The sequence below is a fragment of the Apus apus genome, chromosome 4, assembly GCF_020740795.1.
Source record: "Apus apus isolate bApuApu2 chromosome 4, bApuApu2.pri.cur, whole genome shotgun sequence".
In the NCBI taxonomy this organism is placed as follows: Eukaryota; Metazoa; Chordata; class Aves; order Apodiformes; family Apodidae; genus Apus; species Apus apus.
This window is the reverse complement of record NC_067285.1, coordinates 104,924,876-104,940,565: the sequence shown is the minus strand read 5'-3', so window position 1 is coordinate 104,940,565 and position 15,690 is coordinate 104,924,876.

The window sequence follows — 15,690 nt, the reverse complement described above, 5'->3', positions numbered from 1 at the left end:
CTATTTGAATTTCCACAATAGAAACAAAAAACAAACCTAAGTTACATTGCAAGGAAATTCAAAGTCAATTTCAAGTAAGATTTTTCTAAGCTGATATTGCAACATCTTTTACACCACTGGAGTTGAAAGGGAGCTTTCATGTCCTGCAAGTATTTTGGAGTCTAATACTGTGCATTTACAATATCCATATCATATTTAGCATTCACTTTAATGGTTCAAATATTTGCTTAATTGAAAAACAACTCCAGTGGAGCAAGACTAGTTGAGAGTTTTACTTCAAATAATATTTTACTAAAATTAATGATGTCTTATTTATATAGTTGAGTGTAATTAAAAATTATGCACTGATTTGGGTTAATCTTCATGGCCCTGATTGTGCAAAAACACATGAGACTAAAAAGAGTTTTTACACTAAGTTCTGCAGGAATATTTAAGCATATAAAAAGGCTCAGAGGAAGAAGTGGTTTTAAAATTAACATATATACAGACAGGATGTTCTGCAGCATTTGTATCACTCTTACTAAATGCTTTACCTGCTCAGCTTTGGCAAGAGTCAGTATTCTTAGTCCATAGAAAGAAAACCAAATATCATGTCTCCACAAAGGATCGGAGTTGAGATGGGGAAATCAATGGATGATTTTTTTGTTAATCAAGATTAACTGGTACCTGTGGCTGTGCTTTAAATTAACAGACTGAAATTCAATCCAATGTTGCCAACTCAATCCAGAACCCTGTGAAGCCACAAAGATTTCACTCAGCTCAAACTCCATATGTCTCATGTGAAAAAAAAATATTTGCCAGAAATCAAATGCTAGACATGCACAGACCTTGCCTCACACTTTCTTGTACCACAAATCAATTTGATCTAAAATTTATTGGATGAAATATGCTTCCTGACACCTTGTGTAGGTGATGGAAGCTACAAAACCATTTACATCTGACAATACAAGCTGCTGAAAAGAATTAGTTTCAAAATTTTGTTCATGTGCTGGTTTTGGCTGTGATAGAGTTCATTTTCTTCACAGTAGCTAGTATGGGGCTATGTTTTGTACTTGTGCTGAAAACAGTGTTCATAATGCAGAGACGTTTTGGTTACTGCTGATCAGAGCTCACAGAGTCAAGGCCTTTTCTGCCTCCCACCCCACCAGCAAGTAGGCTGGGGGTGAACAAAAAGTTGGGAAGAGACACAGCTTGGGACAGCAGACCCCAATTGTCCAAAGGGATATTCCATATCATATGACATCATGTTCAGTATATACAGCTGGGGAAGACGAAGGAAGGGTGGGACATTTGGAGTGATGGTATTTGTCTTCCCAAGTCACCGTTAAGATGTGATGGAATGGATCCCTGCTTTCCCAGGGATGGCTGAACCCTTGGCTGCTGAAGGGAAGCAAATTAATTCCTTGTTTTGCTCTTCTTCTACATGTGGCTTTTGCTTCACCTATTCAACTATCTTTATCTCAATCCATGAGTTTTCTGACTTTTACACTTCTGATTTTCTTCTCCATCCCACCATGGGGAGTGAGCAAGTGAGCTGTGTGGTGCATAGCTGATTTCTGGGGTTAAACCATGACTGTCCATAAACTGCAGTAGAATGTACTGGGGGGATGCCATCTGGAAAGGACATCAGGAATTTTTAGGTCATCAGTAATGACCTTGCTGAGGTGCCTCTAGCAGTCTGCATAATATACAAAACCAGATGTTGAATCCCCTGTGGTGTTGACGTATGAACCCTGAGCTAGAAGGCATGAACCAGTGCCAGTCTGCTGAGACTTAGTAGTTGGGCATGGTCAATCATAAGTTTATCTGAATAGCTTTGAACAGGAGACAGCCCCTGTCAAACAGTCGAGAGACCAGGGACAATTAATGTGATTGTCTGCCTCAGACCATGTACATATGACAAATGTGTCCTCCTCAGCTGCCCAGACCTAATAGTCTGTGCTGGAGGTTTGGGGTTTGCATGACAAACCCCTCCTCCTTTTTTTTTTTTTCCCTGTACTAACATGATGATGAGAGGGACATTTTTTTAGCTGAGAGGATGTTTAAAAATACTTCCAATTATAACTTTTAAAATTATGCTGTATAATGTCATGGACTCAACAGGAAACATGACTGATTCCCTTCTTAACTTAAAGACCCGCCCAACGTATTCTTTTCATTCACAGCACATATTAAATGCCTGAGCAAATATGTTTCCCCAGACCTCATTCTGGACCACTAAGCATGAATAAGCACCATAGTGATTTTGCTAAATGACCAGACTAAAACAGTGTCAGTACAGTTAATGCATCATTTGTCAACTAACAAAGATGGAAAATACTTTCATGCGTTTGTTTTTATTTGGGGCCTGTGTACTTTCAGAAGCCATACTCAGCAGGAAAGCTAAGATTATTAGAGCACATTAAGCACTCTTTGGAATTTAGAGAAAATATGAGAGATGTCTCTATGTGACAAATGTCACTCACCTGACACACTATCATAAGTTACAATCAGGAAACTAAACTCCTTGCAGCTATCTTAGAATACACTTGTGCACCTTTGTCGGTCTTATTTTGAAAGTATTATATCATTCTTCACACCTACTGAACTTTGGTTTGTGTATCAGTTAGATCTAGAATCTCGTTCACTTTGTATGCACACTATTCTGACCAATGGAAATTCTACACCAGCAGCACACTGAAGAAAGTGTTGGGTGTTCATTAGAAATGGTCAGGTCCGTGGCAGGCACAAATATTAAACTGTCAGAGGACCAAAAATATAGTTTGAATTTTCAGAAAAGCCCAAGCACATCCAGCCACACCTAGAAAAAAAACATTACTCATTTCAAACACCGAATATGTTAAGAATAAGTGTGTTTAAAATGCAATAAGAAATTCAGTGGAATTAATAAAAATAATTCCATTAATATCTGTGAGTTTTTCATAAGGTTTCAGGGTATCACATTGGCAAACAGATATTTAAGCAGCACCTTCTTCATGGACTTATAGCTGCTTCCTAAAAGTAAAGGACCTTTCCCTTTATTTACTGCTTGAGGGGAGTGAGGATGCTGGGTGCTGCAGTAGCCCAGCCCATGTGGTTTGGGCTATGCAGCTGCTTGCCACGCTTGTCTCCTACTTGCATTTCAGCATTGCTCAGCACATCTATTTGGAGCAGAATTAAAGTGTTTGCTCTCAAAGCAAACCCAGAGGAATGCAGAGGGAATGAAAGGGCCAGCAGGATTCTGCTCTGAGCAGTGACTGTGCAGTGCCTGCTGCTGATTTTGCCTATTTCTCTCATAACTTCTATATTAAAGTTATTTAACTTCCCAAAGAATTTGGTGTGTGGATGTGTGTGTGTGGGTGTTCATTTGTTATGCAGGGAGCTGTAGATAAGCCCATTTTCAGATGTAATTCACTCACTTCAAACCATGATTTTCACTTTTTAATTCATTTTTCCTCCTCTCAACCTTCCAATAGGGTTTTTCCTTCCAATCCCCAAATCTACCACACAACCCCTAATTTCAACTTTTTGGAAGATCTGTCCTGTTGTTTACATACCACATTGCAATTCCTGTCTGCCTTGTAGGCTGCCTGTACTGGATGTACAAAACATACCACTGATTCCTTGGATCTTCCAGCAAGGTTCTTTCCTTAGGCTTCTTTGTTGCATCTGAATTAATTTATCAAAGCCAAAAGCTGACCCAGACATTAACATTTGTTAAGAACTTCCTGAGACTGATTGGTGAAATGATTAAGGAGAAGAAAAGATGGTTTATTGTGCTACAGAAAACGCAAATCTTAATTTTAGCAGATCTAAGATCTAAAGCTGAAATGAAATAACATTTTAAATGGCCAAATTGAATGAACCGAAAAATGTACCATCCGGAAAACATTCCATCTGACTTCCAATTGACATCTTAACTAAATCATTTTGGTAAACAAATAAGAAAAAGAATTGAAAAGAGACAGATTGAAAAGAAACAGATTGAAAGGGAATGAAAATATCTGTATGAAAGCTGAATCCCAGAGTTTTATGACTTACAGCTGATATCAGAGAAAAGTGATAATTACTAAGTAAATCTCTCATACTCATCAAATGTCTCGAAGGTCTTAATTGCTGGCAAAACAACTACTGATCTTCCCCAATCAACTTCCACACTGCCAGAGAAGGGTGATATTTTTCATTTTGGGCTACTATGCAGTTATTCCATTGCCACTTTGACTTCTTAGTCTTGATAAAGGAACCATTCAACAAATATTATATTTCCTCCCTTATGAGGAAAGGCTGAGGGAGCTGGGTCTCTTTAGTTTGGAGAAAAGGAGACTGAGGGGGGACCTCATCAATGTTTACAAATATGTAAAGGGTGAGTGTCAAGACGATGGAGTTAAGCTTTTTTCGGTGATGACCAGTGATAGGACAAGGAGTAATGGATACAAGTTGGAGCATAGGAGGTTTAAGATGAATATCAGGAAAAATTTTTTTACTGTAAGAGTGACAGAGCACTGGAACAGGCTGCCCAGAGAGGTTGTGGAGTCTCCTTCGCTGGAGACATTCAAAACCCGCCTGGACGCCTTCCTGTGTGATGTACTCTAGGTGACCCTGCTCTGGCAGGGGGGTTGGACTAGATGATCTTTCGAGGTCCCTTCCAACCCCTAGGATTCTATGATTCTATTGTGATTTCAGAAACCTTAATATTTAAAGAAACAAAGAGAAGACCCACTTCGACATCCCAGTGGAACATACAGTCATTGCAATGAATTCTTAAAAAATCTCACTGACCTGGTGTCATTTCCCAGTGCCAGCATGCAGGCCATGGGTAGCAATGCCTCCTTATAGCAGGGTCTTCCACTGTATTTGGTGTGTTTGACCGTTTGATCTGTGTTCACATAATCATCTTCATTTATTTCCCACTAGTTAAAGCAACTTCCTGCAACATTTCAAGGTTTGTTTGAAATGCTGGGTACTATTGAGTACAGGCTGGCAGATAACCTGTTTACATTTTCAACTGCCTTTCTCATGAAACTAGCAACAGATTTTGATGTTGCTCCTGAGGTTCTTAACCATTTGTACATTTTATATAAGGTTTTCTCAGAAGTGAAAAGTGACATTTCTCTCAGTCCTGTGCATCTCTCCCCTTCCAATTCATATTCCTTTTATATACATGTAAAAGATGATACCTGATGAAAATAATAGCTAATTGTCATTGCCTGGCATGGTGGTTATGTATGTCTAGTTTTCAGCTGGGATAGTGTATACCATTTAGAGAATTTTCTTTCCTAAAACTAATGGATGTACTTGAGTTGTTTCATAATAATTTATTTCTAGCTTACCCTTACCTGAAAACATTTCAGTGCAAAAGAAAACTGTTGTTTCTGGGGTTTGTCATGACGGTAAGATTACAAAGGCCTGATCCAACGGTACTGAAATAGAAAAGTTTCTTGCTGTCATGAATAGTCATGCATACAGAAACATGGCCCAGAGGAAGCCCCCTAAAATCTTTAATCAGGCAGCACATTGCTCTTCCTCTGAGGAAAATTATAGTCAGATCTTCTGGAAACAGAGACCAGCCCTGGATCCCATTGGAAAAGAGAGAGTAATGGATGTGCATGTCCCACAGTGCAAGTGTGTCTTGCACCTACACCATGGCTGCTACAGCTGGCATCATTCTACGCTGGAGCTGGCCCCTGCAGGTGTGAGGCTCCTCCCTGCTGGGGATTGCAGCAAAGGTTGCTAATAAAGCGTTGGAGTCAAACCGTGTAGTGGTTTAGTGGGAGACTGAAAGAGGCGGGGAGAAATAAAGAACAGTTCTTTATGGGGAGGGATTGGCTGCTCCCTTCATCTTTTCTTCTGCTTTTAGTGCCCCAATAGATCAAACCTATCAACCTTTGCTTTTATGGGAACTCTTTGCTAGAATTATTCTCTTTAATTATATGTTTAATGTGTGACCACTGAGAAGGATAGAAAGAACAAGTTCACTGCCTCTCCCTACTTTCCTCAATGAAGCTGATTAAGGTTTTTTCCCACTTTTGTGCTTTACAATTTAGTTAGTAAATCTTTATAGACTGAGGAATAGTAAAAGCTCTGTCTCTCTTTTAGGCAATATATATGAGGATAAATAATTTAGTTTAACACGTCACTTCACACTATATAATACTAGCACACTTTTTAGAGAAATGCTAAAGAGACATATTAAAATGTTAAATACAATTTGCCTGATATAGCTATTTAACGTTATGCCTTCCACATGACTAAATAAAAGCACTTTCAGGGGAGAATCTGGATGACACTTTTACAGTGAAGTGGTAATCAAGACCCCTATGTTAACACTTGGTTTCTACTTTGAGTTGATGATCGAGTTGCAGAAATAGTGCAAACACACAGGTTTTTCAATTTATCCTATGTATGGCAAAACTAGTTTTTATGTAAGTATTTATATAAATATACTAGTTTTTATATAAGATTTTAAGGTAACAATGTATGAGGAAGTGTTTTTTGTTGTGTTTTTTTTTTTTTTTTTTCCAGTGACTTCTGCAGATTAAAATGGTGACTTCAGTATGCATTGTTAGAAGATTTTTATTTTAAAATCAAATCTTTACCAAAAACTACCTTAATTTAGATCCAGATATAGTGAACATCCCTCCATTTCACATGCAAAGGCAAAATAATAGTGTTTGCCATTGTAATGCCTGCTGAAATAGCCATGATTTCTGAGATCCTTAATAAAGTGTGGTGTCATTTTAATGGTTTGAATTAATAAAATGTTTTTTAGAAAAGGTTTTTTTTGACAGATTTTGGTAAATAAAATAAGTAGAAAATCCATCTTTGGTTTTCAGGTACTTTCAACTTCAGTCAGGATCAGGAAACTGTTGCATTTTATTTCTACATATTCCTTCACTGATAATACCATTCATCCTTCTTCCTGCAAGTGGATGTGTACACACACATTTACTTCTAATTGCACACAGCCTAAGTTTTGGTTTTTTTGGGAGGATGTTTCCTGTTCAGAAAGGAAAGCAGACTGGAAATTCAGTTATGTTAAAGGCCACGTCCTCCTCTGCCTGTGGGGGGTTCTAGCTCATTTCTCCCTCGTTGGATACACCACAACCTGCCAAAACCCATGAGCCAAGGAAAGGAAGGGGATCTTCGTATCCCCCATTTAAAGTCTTCTACTCAGTTCTTGTGAGACCCCACCTGGAGTACTGTATCCAATTCTCCAAGCTAAACAACCTCAGATCCCTCGGATACTCCTCATAAGACTTGTTCTCCAGACCCTTCACCAGTTTTGCTGTCCTCTGGACACACTCCAGCACCTCAATGACTTTCTTGTAGTCAGAGGCCCAAAATTGAACACAGTACTTGAGGCACGGCCTCACCAGTGCAGAGTACAGAGAGAAGATCACTTCCCTAGTCCTGCTTGGCCACCTACAAGCCTTCTTGGCCACCTGGGCACACTGCTGGCTCATATTCAGCCAGCTGTCAAACAACACCTCCCGGTCCTTTTCCTCTGACCAGCTTTCCAGTCACTCTTCCCCAAGGCTGTAGTGTTGCGTGGGGTTGTTGTGACTCAAGTGCAGGACCTGGAAGTTGGCCTTGTTGAACCTCATGGGCCTTGGTCCATGGATCCGGGGTGTCCAGATCCCTCTGTAGTGCCTTCCGGTCCTCTCTAGATCAATATTCCCACCCAACTTGATATCATCTGCAGAGTTACTGAGATTGCACTTAAATCCCAATTCCCTTGTCCAGATCATTGTTAAAGATACTAAGAGAACTGGCCCCAGTGCTGAGCCCTGGGGAGCACCACTGTGACCAGCCACTGACTGGATTTAACTCCATTCACCACAACTCTTTGGGCCTTCCCAGCCAGCCAGTTTTTTATCCTGAAAAGCATACACCTGCCCAAGCCATGGGCAGCCAGTTTGTCTAGGAGAATGTTGTTTTCTTTTATTGTTCTTCTTTTTATAATTAATTTTTTACAATAAATGCAGAACATTCATAAAAAGTTGTTTTGGTTTGATTTTGTGGGGTTTTTGTGGTATTTTGTTGGTTTGGTCTTTTTAACCCAAGAAACACTAGAGTATCAGGAACAGCTTATTAGTACTTATTTATACCTATTACCAATTTTTGAAATCCTTTATTTTGTGATAACTCACAGCCACATGTAAAAGAGACTAATGAACATAGGATTCCTTTACATTTGTTAGTTTTATTCACAATAAAAATGCATAGCTTTCTTTGTTGGTCAATAGTCATTCTCCTGAAACTTCAGATTTTATTATGTGATGAATTCTACAAACATCAGAGAATTTTCAAATCCAGGAGTACTGCAAACTTGTAAAATAAATGTTTGCCTCAGCTTCTGTTATCAGTATCAAATGCTGAAAATACTTGATTATCATTCTATTCTCTTCAAGGTACCGAAATCGTAAAGTACAGCCTGCTGACATTTTCACTGTTTTGTTCATTCAGTGTCCTCCTTATGACTTTCAAAATAGGACAGATTCACCCACATTCACCTAAAACTCACTGTCAGCTTCTTGAGCCGTGCATGCTAATACACTTAACTGGCTTATCATGGCTATTCTAAAATATTTCTTCACATTCCTTTTAACGGTGGATATAGATCTTTGCATATAGGTCACCAATGAGAAGCACTTGAGATACACTACTTCCAGACAGCATGCCAAGAATAAAGCAGCACTACCTGCAATAAAAAGGATGTTAGAAACAAAAGGAGATATGGCAACAAAAAATTGCAATCCAACTCTTGCTTTTAACAGTGAATATAAAACGTGTTAGTGTCGTTCATATCAGTAGCAATCAATTAACAAATACACAGGCATGGATCATTAGCATTTGAAACAAATATCTCCTCTTCTCCAAGAGCTGAGAGCCTCAAATGCACTGAGTGATGCTTTTCATATTCCAGTTCAATATATTTTTATATTTCTTTTGTAATTGCTTTTGAAATAAATTAGGACTGCAATACTATTTATATTGTTCTTGAAAATATTTTCCATAGAAGTACATAGCCAGTCACACAATCTGATATTTTAGTCTGCTCATGAAATTGTTCCTTTAAGTCTCAAAGCTAAAAAAGAAGGGAACAGACCAGTATATATGTTATCAACAACTGATTGTTCACAGGGCTTCTTTAAATCATATAGTCTACAGGAATTCACAGCAGGAGCCACTTCTTTTTCATATACTTATTGCCCTTTAAATATGCTTGGCAATCACTGATACTGTAATTGGAAGTCCTGCATTAAAAATGTCTTCTGTTGTAACCTGCAATCATTCAGGGAAAGTCTCCAACACTGGACAAGTCAGTGCACACCCCATCATTCTGTTCTCTTCTGAGAATTATAAAACAAAGCACAGTTGGCTGACTTTTCCACTGTCTTCAGTGCTCTCCTTGGGTCTTTGAAAATAAAAGTGTCTCACATTATACCAAAATGCAGTTGTATTTCCTGAGGCTCATGTTTCCATGTGGTTAGGTGCCTCTGGAGGTTTCTTCTTATTTAATCAACAGTAAATTGGGTGGTATTTAGGTCTTCCAAGTACAGTCAAGATTACTAACCTCTAGCATTACGCTAAGGAGAAATGTTTGCTGCTGTGTTGTTCACTAATGGTTTCTGCCTATGCAGCAAAAGTTTGGAAATTCACCCTCCAAACAAGAAAAAGAAGCATTACCTCCTCTGGACCCCCAAGTCCCAGGCCGAGTTCCCCACCACACAGCTGTATACTGGGGGCTCTGCTGCTGCCTAAGGATCAGAAAACTTCCCTAAATATACTCTCCAGCTCATCTGACACAAAACAGGGTGCTATGCCTCCTGTCTTGGAAGGGACATGTGGTGTGTCTATACATGCCTTGAGGAGCAGGAATCGGGTGATAGCAAAGGCACATCAGACAGCACACCAGAAGGACACAGGGTGCTTTCAGGAGAAAATCACCATGAGCAACATTACTGTCCAGTTTGTTACAATGTGGAAACACACAAAGGGCTTTTCTCTCCTGTCCTTTACTTTAGTACAGAGAAGGATGAATCCTGTGGAATGTAGTCAATTTAGACTGATGTTAATCTGGAAAAAAGGTCTATATCTAGCCTTTTTACATATACTGAGAGACAGGGCTTTGTTGTTGTAATTACATTTTTTTTAATATATGAGTTGCATAAATCTCATAATCATTTCCTCTGTTGTAATGGCTGTAATCTGCAGTTCAGGATTCCTAATTAATATTAATTCCCACCCTGTGCACAGTGTGTTTTGGCAAGTAATTAGGTCTGAAGGGATGGCAAAACACACTGATCTTCAAATTTTGAACAATTTAATTACAGGCTTGTTTTCTGTGTGGAGCTGCATAAGCTATGAGTTTAGAAGAGAGCATCAGTGTGGTCCTACTGCTGAGGTTGTCTCCGGAGTGAACAGCAGAGCACTCTGCAGGAGGGAGGGCAAACTGCCCCAAACCATTCAATTTAACTGAAAACCAAACTATCAGCTTATGTGAGGGACTGTTTACCTGGAGACTGCTCCATTAGACTGCTGAGTTTGCTGCAAATGCCTTCCTGAGAGAAGCTGCATAAAACTGAAAGCAGAAAGTAGCCACTCAAAAGGCAGAATACTTTAAATTTTAAATGAGTTCAACAACAAAGAAACAGAATTTGTTACAGATTTGCAGGGTAATTTTGCAGTACTCTGCACATGAGTAATCATCCTCTTTACTCTTTTTAGAAATTCAGCCCTTTTTAGATATTTTTTTGTTTATTTATTCTTTTTTACTCATTAAGCTGGATTGGCTAATTCTGAGGCCACCTTTGAGGACAAGTTACTATTCTAGATAAGGAGGAAACCTCACCTTTCCCATCCTGTCACTCACTAGATGTTTCTTTGATGCCAGGTAATAAGACCTTCACTGGTAGGGAGAGTTCTGAATCCTTGACCCACCCATGTTCTAAAGGAATCCTGAAAATTAACATCAGTAAAATAGCTGTTATATGTCTCACTCCATTTATCAGAGACAGAAGTAAATCCAGACTGTCTCTGCACAAAGATGTTGAAACAAAGTGATGAAAGTACCAGAAGGAACAATTTTGCTAACTTGTCAATTACTTTATTGATGAAGAGTGATAACTCAGGCCAATAGTTAAATGTGTAATGATATGCAACAAACGCTATATAAATGATGAAATATCTTTTCACAGGTGCTTCAGAATGGCCTTACTTGTAAACTCTTTACTTATAATCTAACTATAATCATGGTGGATACGAGCCAAGATTTGTACCTGCTGGAATTCCTTAATATAAATAGCATGAAACAGAACATCTGACTGGAGTGCTCATGATTAAAGATCAAGAGAGAGGGGAAAAAAAAAAAAAAAGAATCTTGGATGAATCAGTATTTCCTCACAGGATACTCCCTGCACTGTCCAGCATGTTTGTCTACTTTGCTATGCAAGCTATTTACACACTTAAGTAATTTCACTGTTGAAGGATAATCGATCTTGAATAGGTGCAATAGGAATGTGTATCTATCTGATCCATGCTGACACTCTGAGTCCTTTCACTTGGCCCCAGTACATTGCAACTTCTTTACTTCTGGCTGTGTCTTCCCCTGGGAGCTCAGGAGTGCTTCCACAGGGAGGCTAGCTCTAGGAAGGCAGTGTTAAGTGACAGAGAGGTCTCAGATGTCCCTCTGCAATGGACATCAAAATGTGTTTGAACAGGAATGTGAATCTGTTTTGGAGGAGGAACAGTTGATAAATGTTACAGGTATTTAGTCTGTTTATAATAACAGTGCATGTGTGTTGGTATTTAATGTTTATGCTGGTACACATTAATAAAACATTCACATATAAGTAGGTGCCTTTCATGCACTAAGCACTGAACCAGATATTTGTGATTCTTAAGTACTAATGTCAATTCAGGAGTTTGAGTTAAATTTTGATTCTGCATAGCATTCATAAAACTTCTTCAGTATGAATTTTTTCTTTGTGTGACCTACAGTTATTTCTAGGGCTTCTATGTTTTCATTTTCAAGATTGAAAGATTGTTAAGAGTTAGCTGAATCTTGTACAGCTATGACAAGCAGGTAGAATGCAAATAAGAGAATGTAAAATATTGTGTTAAACCAGCTTCCATTTCCAACAGCTGCAGTCACTGAAACGATCAAGGACTTGTAACAGATACCATAGGTTTCTGATTGATTATGATCTTCCTACTATATCAATTATTTCAATGAGCTGTATACCTATTTGATCTCCTGAACGCTCTATGAACTTGAAATAAACATCTCATTTGCATGAAAGATAATAGCAGGCTACAGAACTTGCAGCTACTCCTGCTGTGAATCTTTTGTCAGTTAAACTATTCTTTTTTGGGAAAGCCTATGTTCACCACATTCAGTAGATATTTTCTTACCTAAAGGTTTACTGCAATTTTTGACATGATTTACTTAATAATCTTGATGATTACCACTAGCCTAGATGAAAACATAGAGTATAAGTTACTGCACCCTGCAGATGTTGAAAGAATGGGTAAGATCAGAAAAAACACAGCACATGACTTCACACTCCTCAGACGTTTTGTGAAGAGGGGTGAAAGTAGCAACTTCATCATTCCCTCTCTCCTTTCCCCCCCTCCCTTGCTTCCTGTCTTCATCTCTCCCTTCCTTCACCTTTCTTACTGTCAAATATGAGTCACAACGAATTACATGAATTAGGAATTAATTTTATAACAATTTTCCTGCTTTGTAAAATGTTCTAATGAGCCATTTTCACTTGAAAACTGAGTTATTTCTTGATATTTACTGATTTGCCATTTCTAAATAGAAGGCCTCATTCATCAAAACACAGAAGGACATGCATAATTCGAATTACATGCTTGAGTCCAAACCCAAAATAGACAGTAAGATGTCAAATGCATCCCTTTGACCTGCAGGTGATTATCCAGTGGATTGCATAAAGTGTACTGACAAATAATGCTATAGCGGTCACTACTCCCAAACCATTCCCAGTTTTGGACTTCTTTCTGGACCACACAATTTGTAATACAGGCTGGAAATAGTCTCAAGTCATCAAAGAAGTACAATATGACAACTGATTACAGAGTATCAGAATTATTGTCAATATAATAAGTGCATGTGTGAAAATTATTACAATCTCAGCTGGAACAAATGAATACGATAAGGAAAAGAGTAATATTCTTTAAAGGGCTTTTATTGGTCCTGACTAGCAATGTCCAATGTTGACTTGACAGATACAGCAAACATACAGTGAAGGCCCACTTGACAATAGTGAAAAGGCTTCTTGATTGAATTGTTCTTTTTGGTGCAGAGACACTAGTCCCTCAAAATTCAATACATTAAGAAGTACTCTATCTCCTCGGAGAGCATTACTAGAAATAAGGTATCTCTTTTCTGTATATGAAGAAATTCACAGACACTGGGGGCATATGAACATCAATTACACATAACCATCATGAGAATGAAAAAAAAAAACCAAACAACAACTCAGAAAAACATTGCAAGAAAGATTAATAGCTCTAAAGTGAAGGATGAATACATAAGGAATTACTTTCAATTTGAACATTCAAATAAACTTTCTGATATGGCAGAAACTATGTCTGACATTATCCAAAAAGAATGAGAAGCCATTTGTAAATTTTAGATAAATACAGCATAGATTGTTCTTTATTAAAACTAGGAAAGAGTGGATTAGCAATGCCACATGGGATGCTATTACAGAAAAAAGGCAGGATAAGTTAAATCTACTCAATACATTTAGGCTAGAAAAGTAAATCAAGAAAAAAAGGAATGTAGGGATAAAGCAGTAAAAAGACTAGCCAAAAAAGGATTGATTTAATAACGGACTTCCATGGCTAGTAGTACCCCATTCTGAAATCCCTCGAACAGTGATCCAAAATATTTAGCAGAAACATGTGAAGAAGTAGATGCAATTGGGAAGTGATGAAGCTTGGTCACAAAGACTGCATCTTCTCTCCCACCTACACTGAAATCCATTGGAATGGATTCCGTTAGCTGATTATTACTGTGGAATGAATAGTAATAGAAATGAAAAGAGCAGAGATGTTAAGGGTTTGTTGCCAAAATCCATCTCCTAGCTAAATGAGTTGAAAATATGTCATGAAAAAGGCTGTTTTACACTTATGCCAAACAGGCCCTACAATTCATAAATTAGAGACAGGCAATGTCAGATGAGAAATTATCTACACAGAATTTTCTCTGTTTAGAAGCTGAAGCATTTACAAACTTGCATAATCTCATTCAAAATGCAAATAAATGCACGCTTGGTATAAGTTCAGAACAATAAACCAAGTACTTCCCATACATATGACTGTGCAGAAGTCCTGCATTATTAAAAAAGAAAACAACCAAACCAAACAGCAACAACAACAAAAAAACAAACCTCACTGAAATCAAGGGGAAGAGTTTTCAAGTACAGTGCAAAGTCATAGAAAAATAATGCACTCATCCTGTGCAAATGACATAGCTATCAGTACAGGTGTCTGTGAAGGCTATTTGAAGTACTAACTAAATAAATAAGAAATGAAAAAGCCTTAAAATGAGTACAGATAATGGAAACAGTACAAATAGTAAAAAGGAAGAGAGGGGACATAGATCTATTTTTCATGGCTCTCTAGTAACAGGGAGAATTAAACAAATACTTCTGTGGTAGTCCCAGGTTTGGTTCTTAAGGGCTGAATCAATGGCACAGTTGTGGTTGATGGGATCCTGTTACAAAAGCAAAAAAGACTTACAGAAACAAGCCAGACAGGATATGGCTGACTAACATTATTTGACTTCTGCTTTATGGTCTTACCAACAAAAATGATACTGCTTAGTAAGAGCATGAAAAAGGGTTACAATTATATAAGAGAAGAAAAATTGCATTAGGGAGCTGAACCAATAAATGCTTCCATTCAATTTTAGCTCAAGCATAATATTAACTTCAACACAGCACTTAAGTTTTAGTTCCACATCAAGGAAAAAAAAATAACAAATTAACTGGTTTTGATTTGGTCTTCATCCCTTAGTTGTCAATGAAAAATTCTATCATACATAACATTGTACTGGATGCTGTACTGAAAAAAAAAACAAAACTTAAAAAAGATGCTAAAGTTCAAAAGTTGCTTTAAAAAAATGTGGCTTCTTAAAACCATTTAATTCCATTTTTCTCACTAAATATTTAAAATATCCACAAGTAAATATAAAATCCTGTAGTATTATTTTCCCAAACATTCATTCCCATTATGTGGAAGGTTTTAAATAAATATTTAGGATTTAAAATGACCTTGTGATTGATTTTGGGGGGGACAGTTAACAAAGAAAGAACATAATTTGTCCAAATCACATTTTCAAAGAAAAGGTCAGCTGATGCCTAGATTTACAAAAGAGTTCAATGTTCAAACATAAATAGAAAAATAAACAGATATTGTTTTGAGCATCACAATGGAAGCAGATTAACACTTAGGCCATTTGAAAATTTGGCTCTATTTGTAGATACTAAATACTAAAACTTCACCCTACATACCCACAATACATTATAAATGTCCAGCAGAAGCATTCCTACTGCAACAATGCTATTCAGATCAAGAGCTGGGAGATTCAGCTTGAAAGAAAATGGAGAGGTAAAGTTGAACCAGCTACTGCTGTTATGAACATGAACCGTTCCATTCACTTTAGAAGTTGTACCA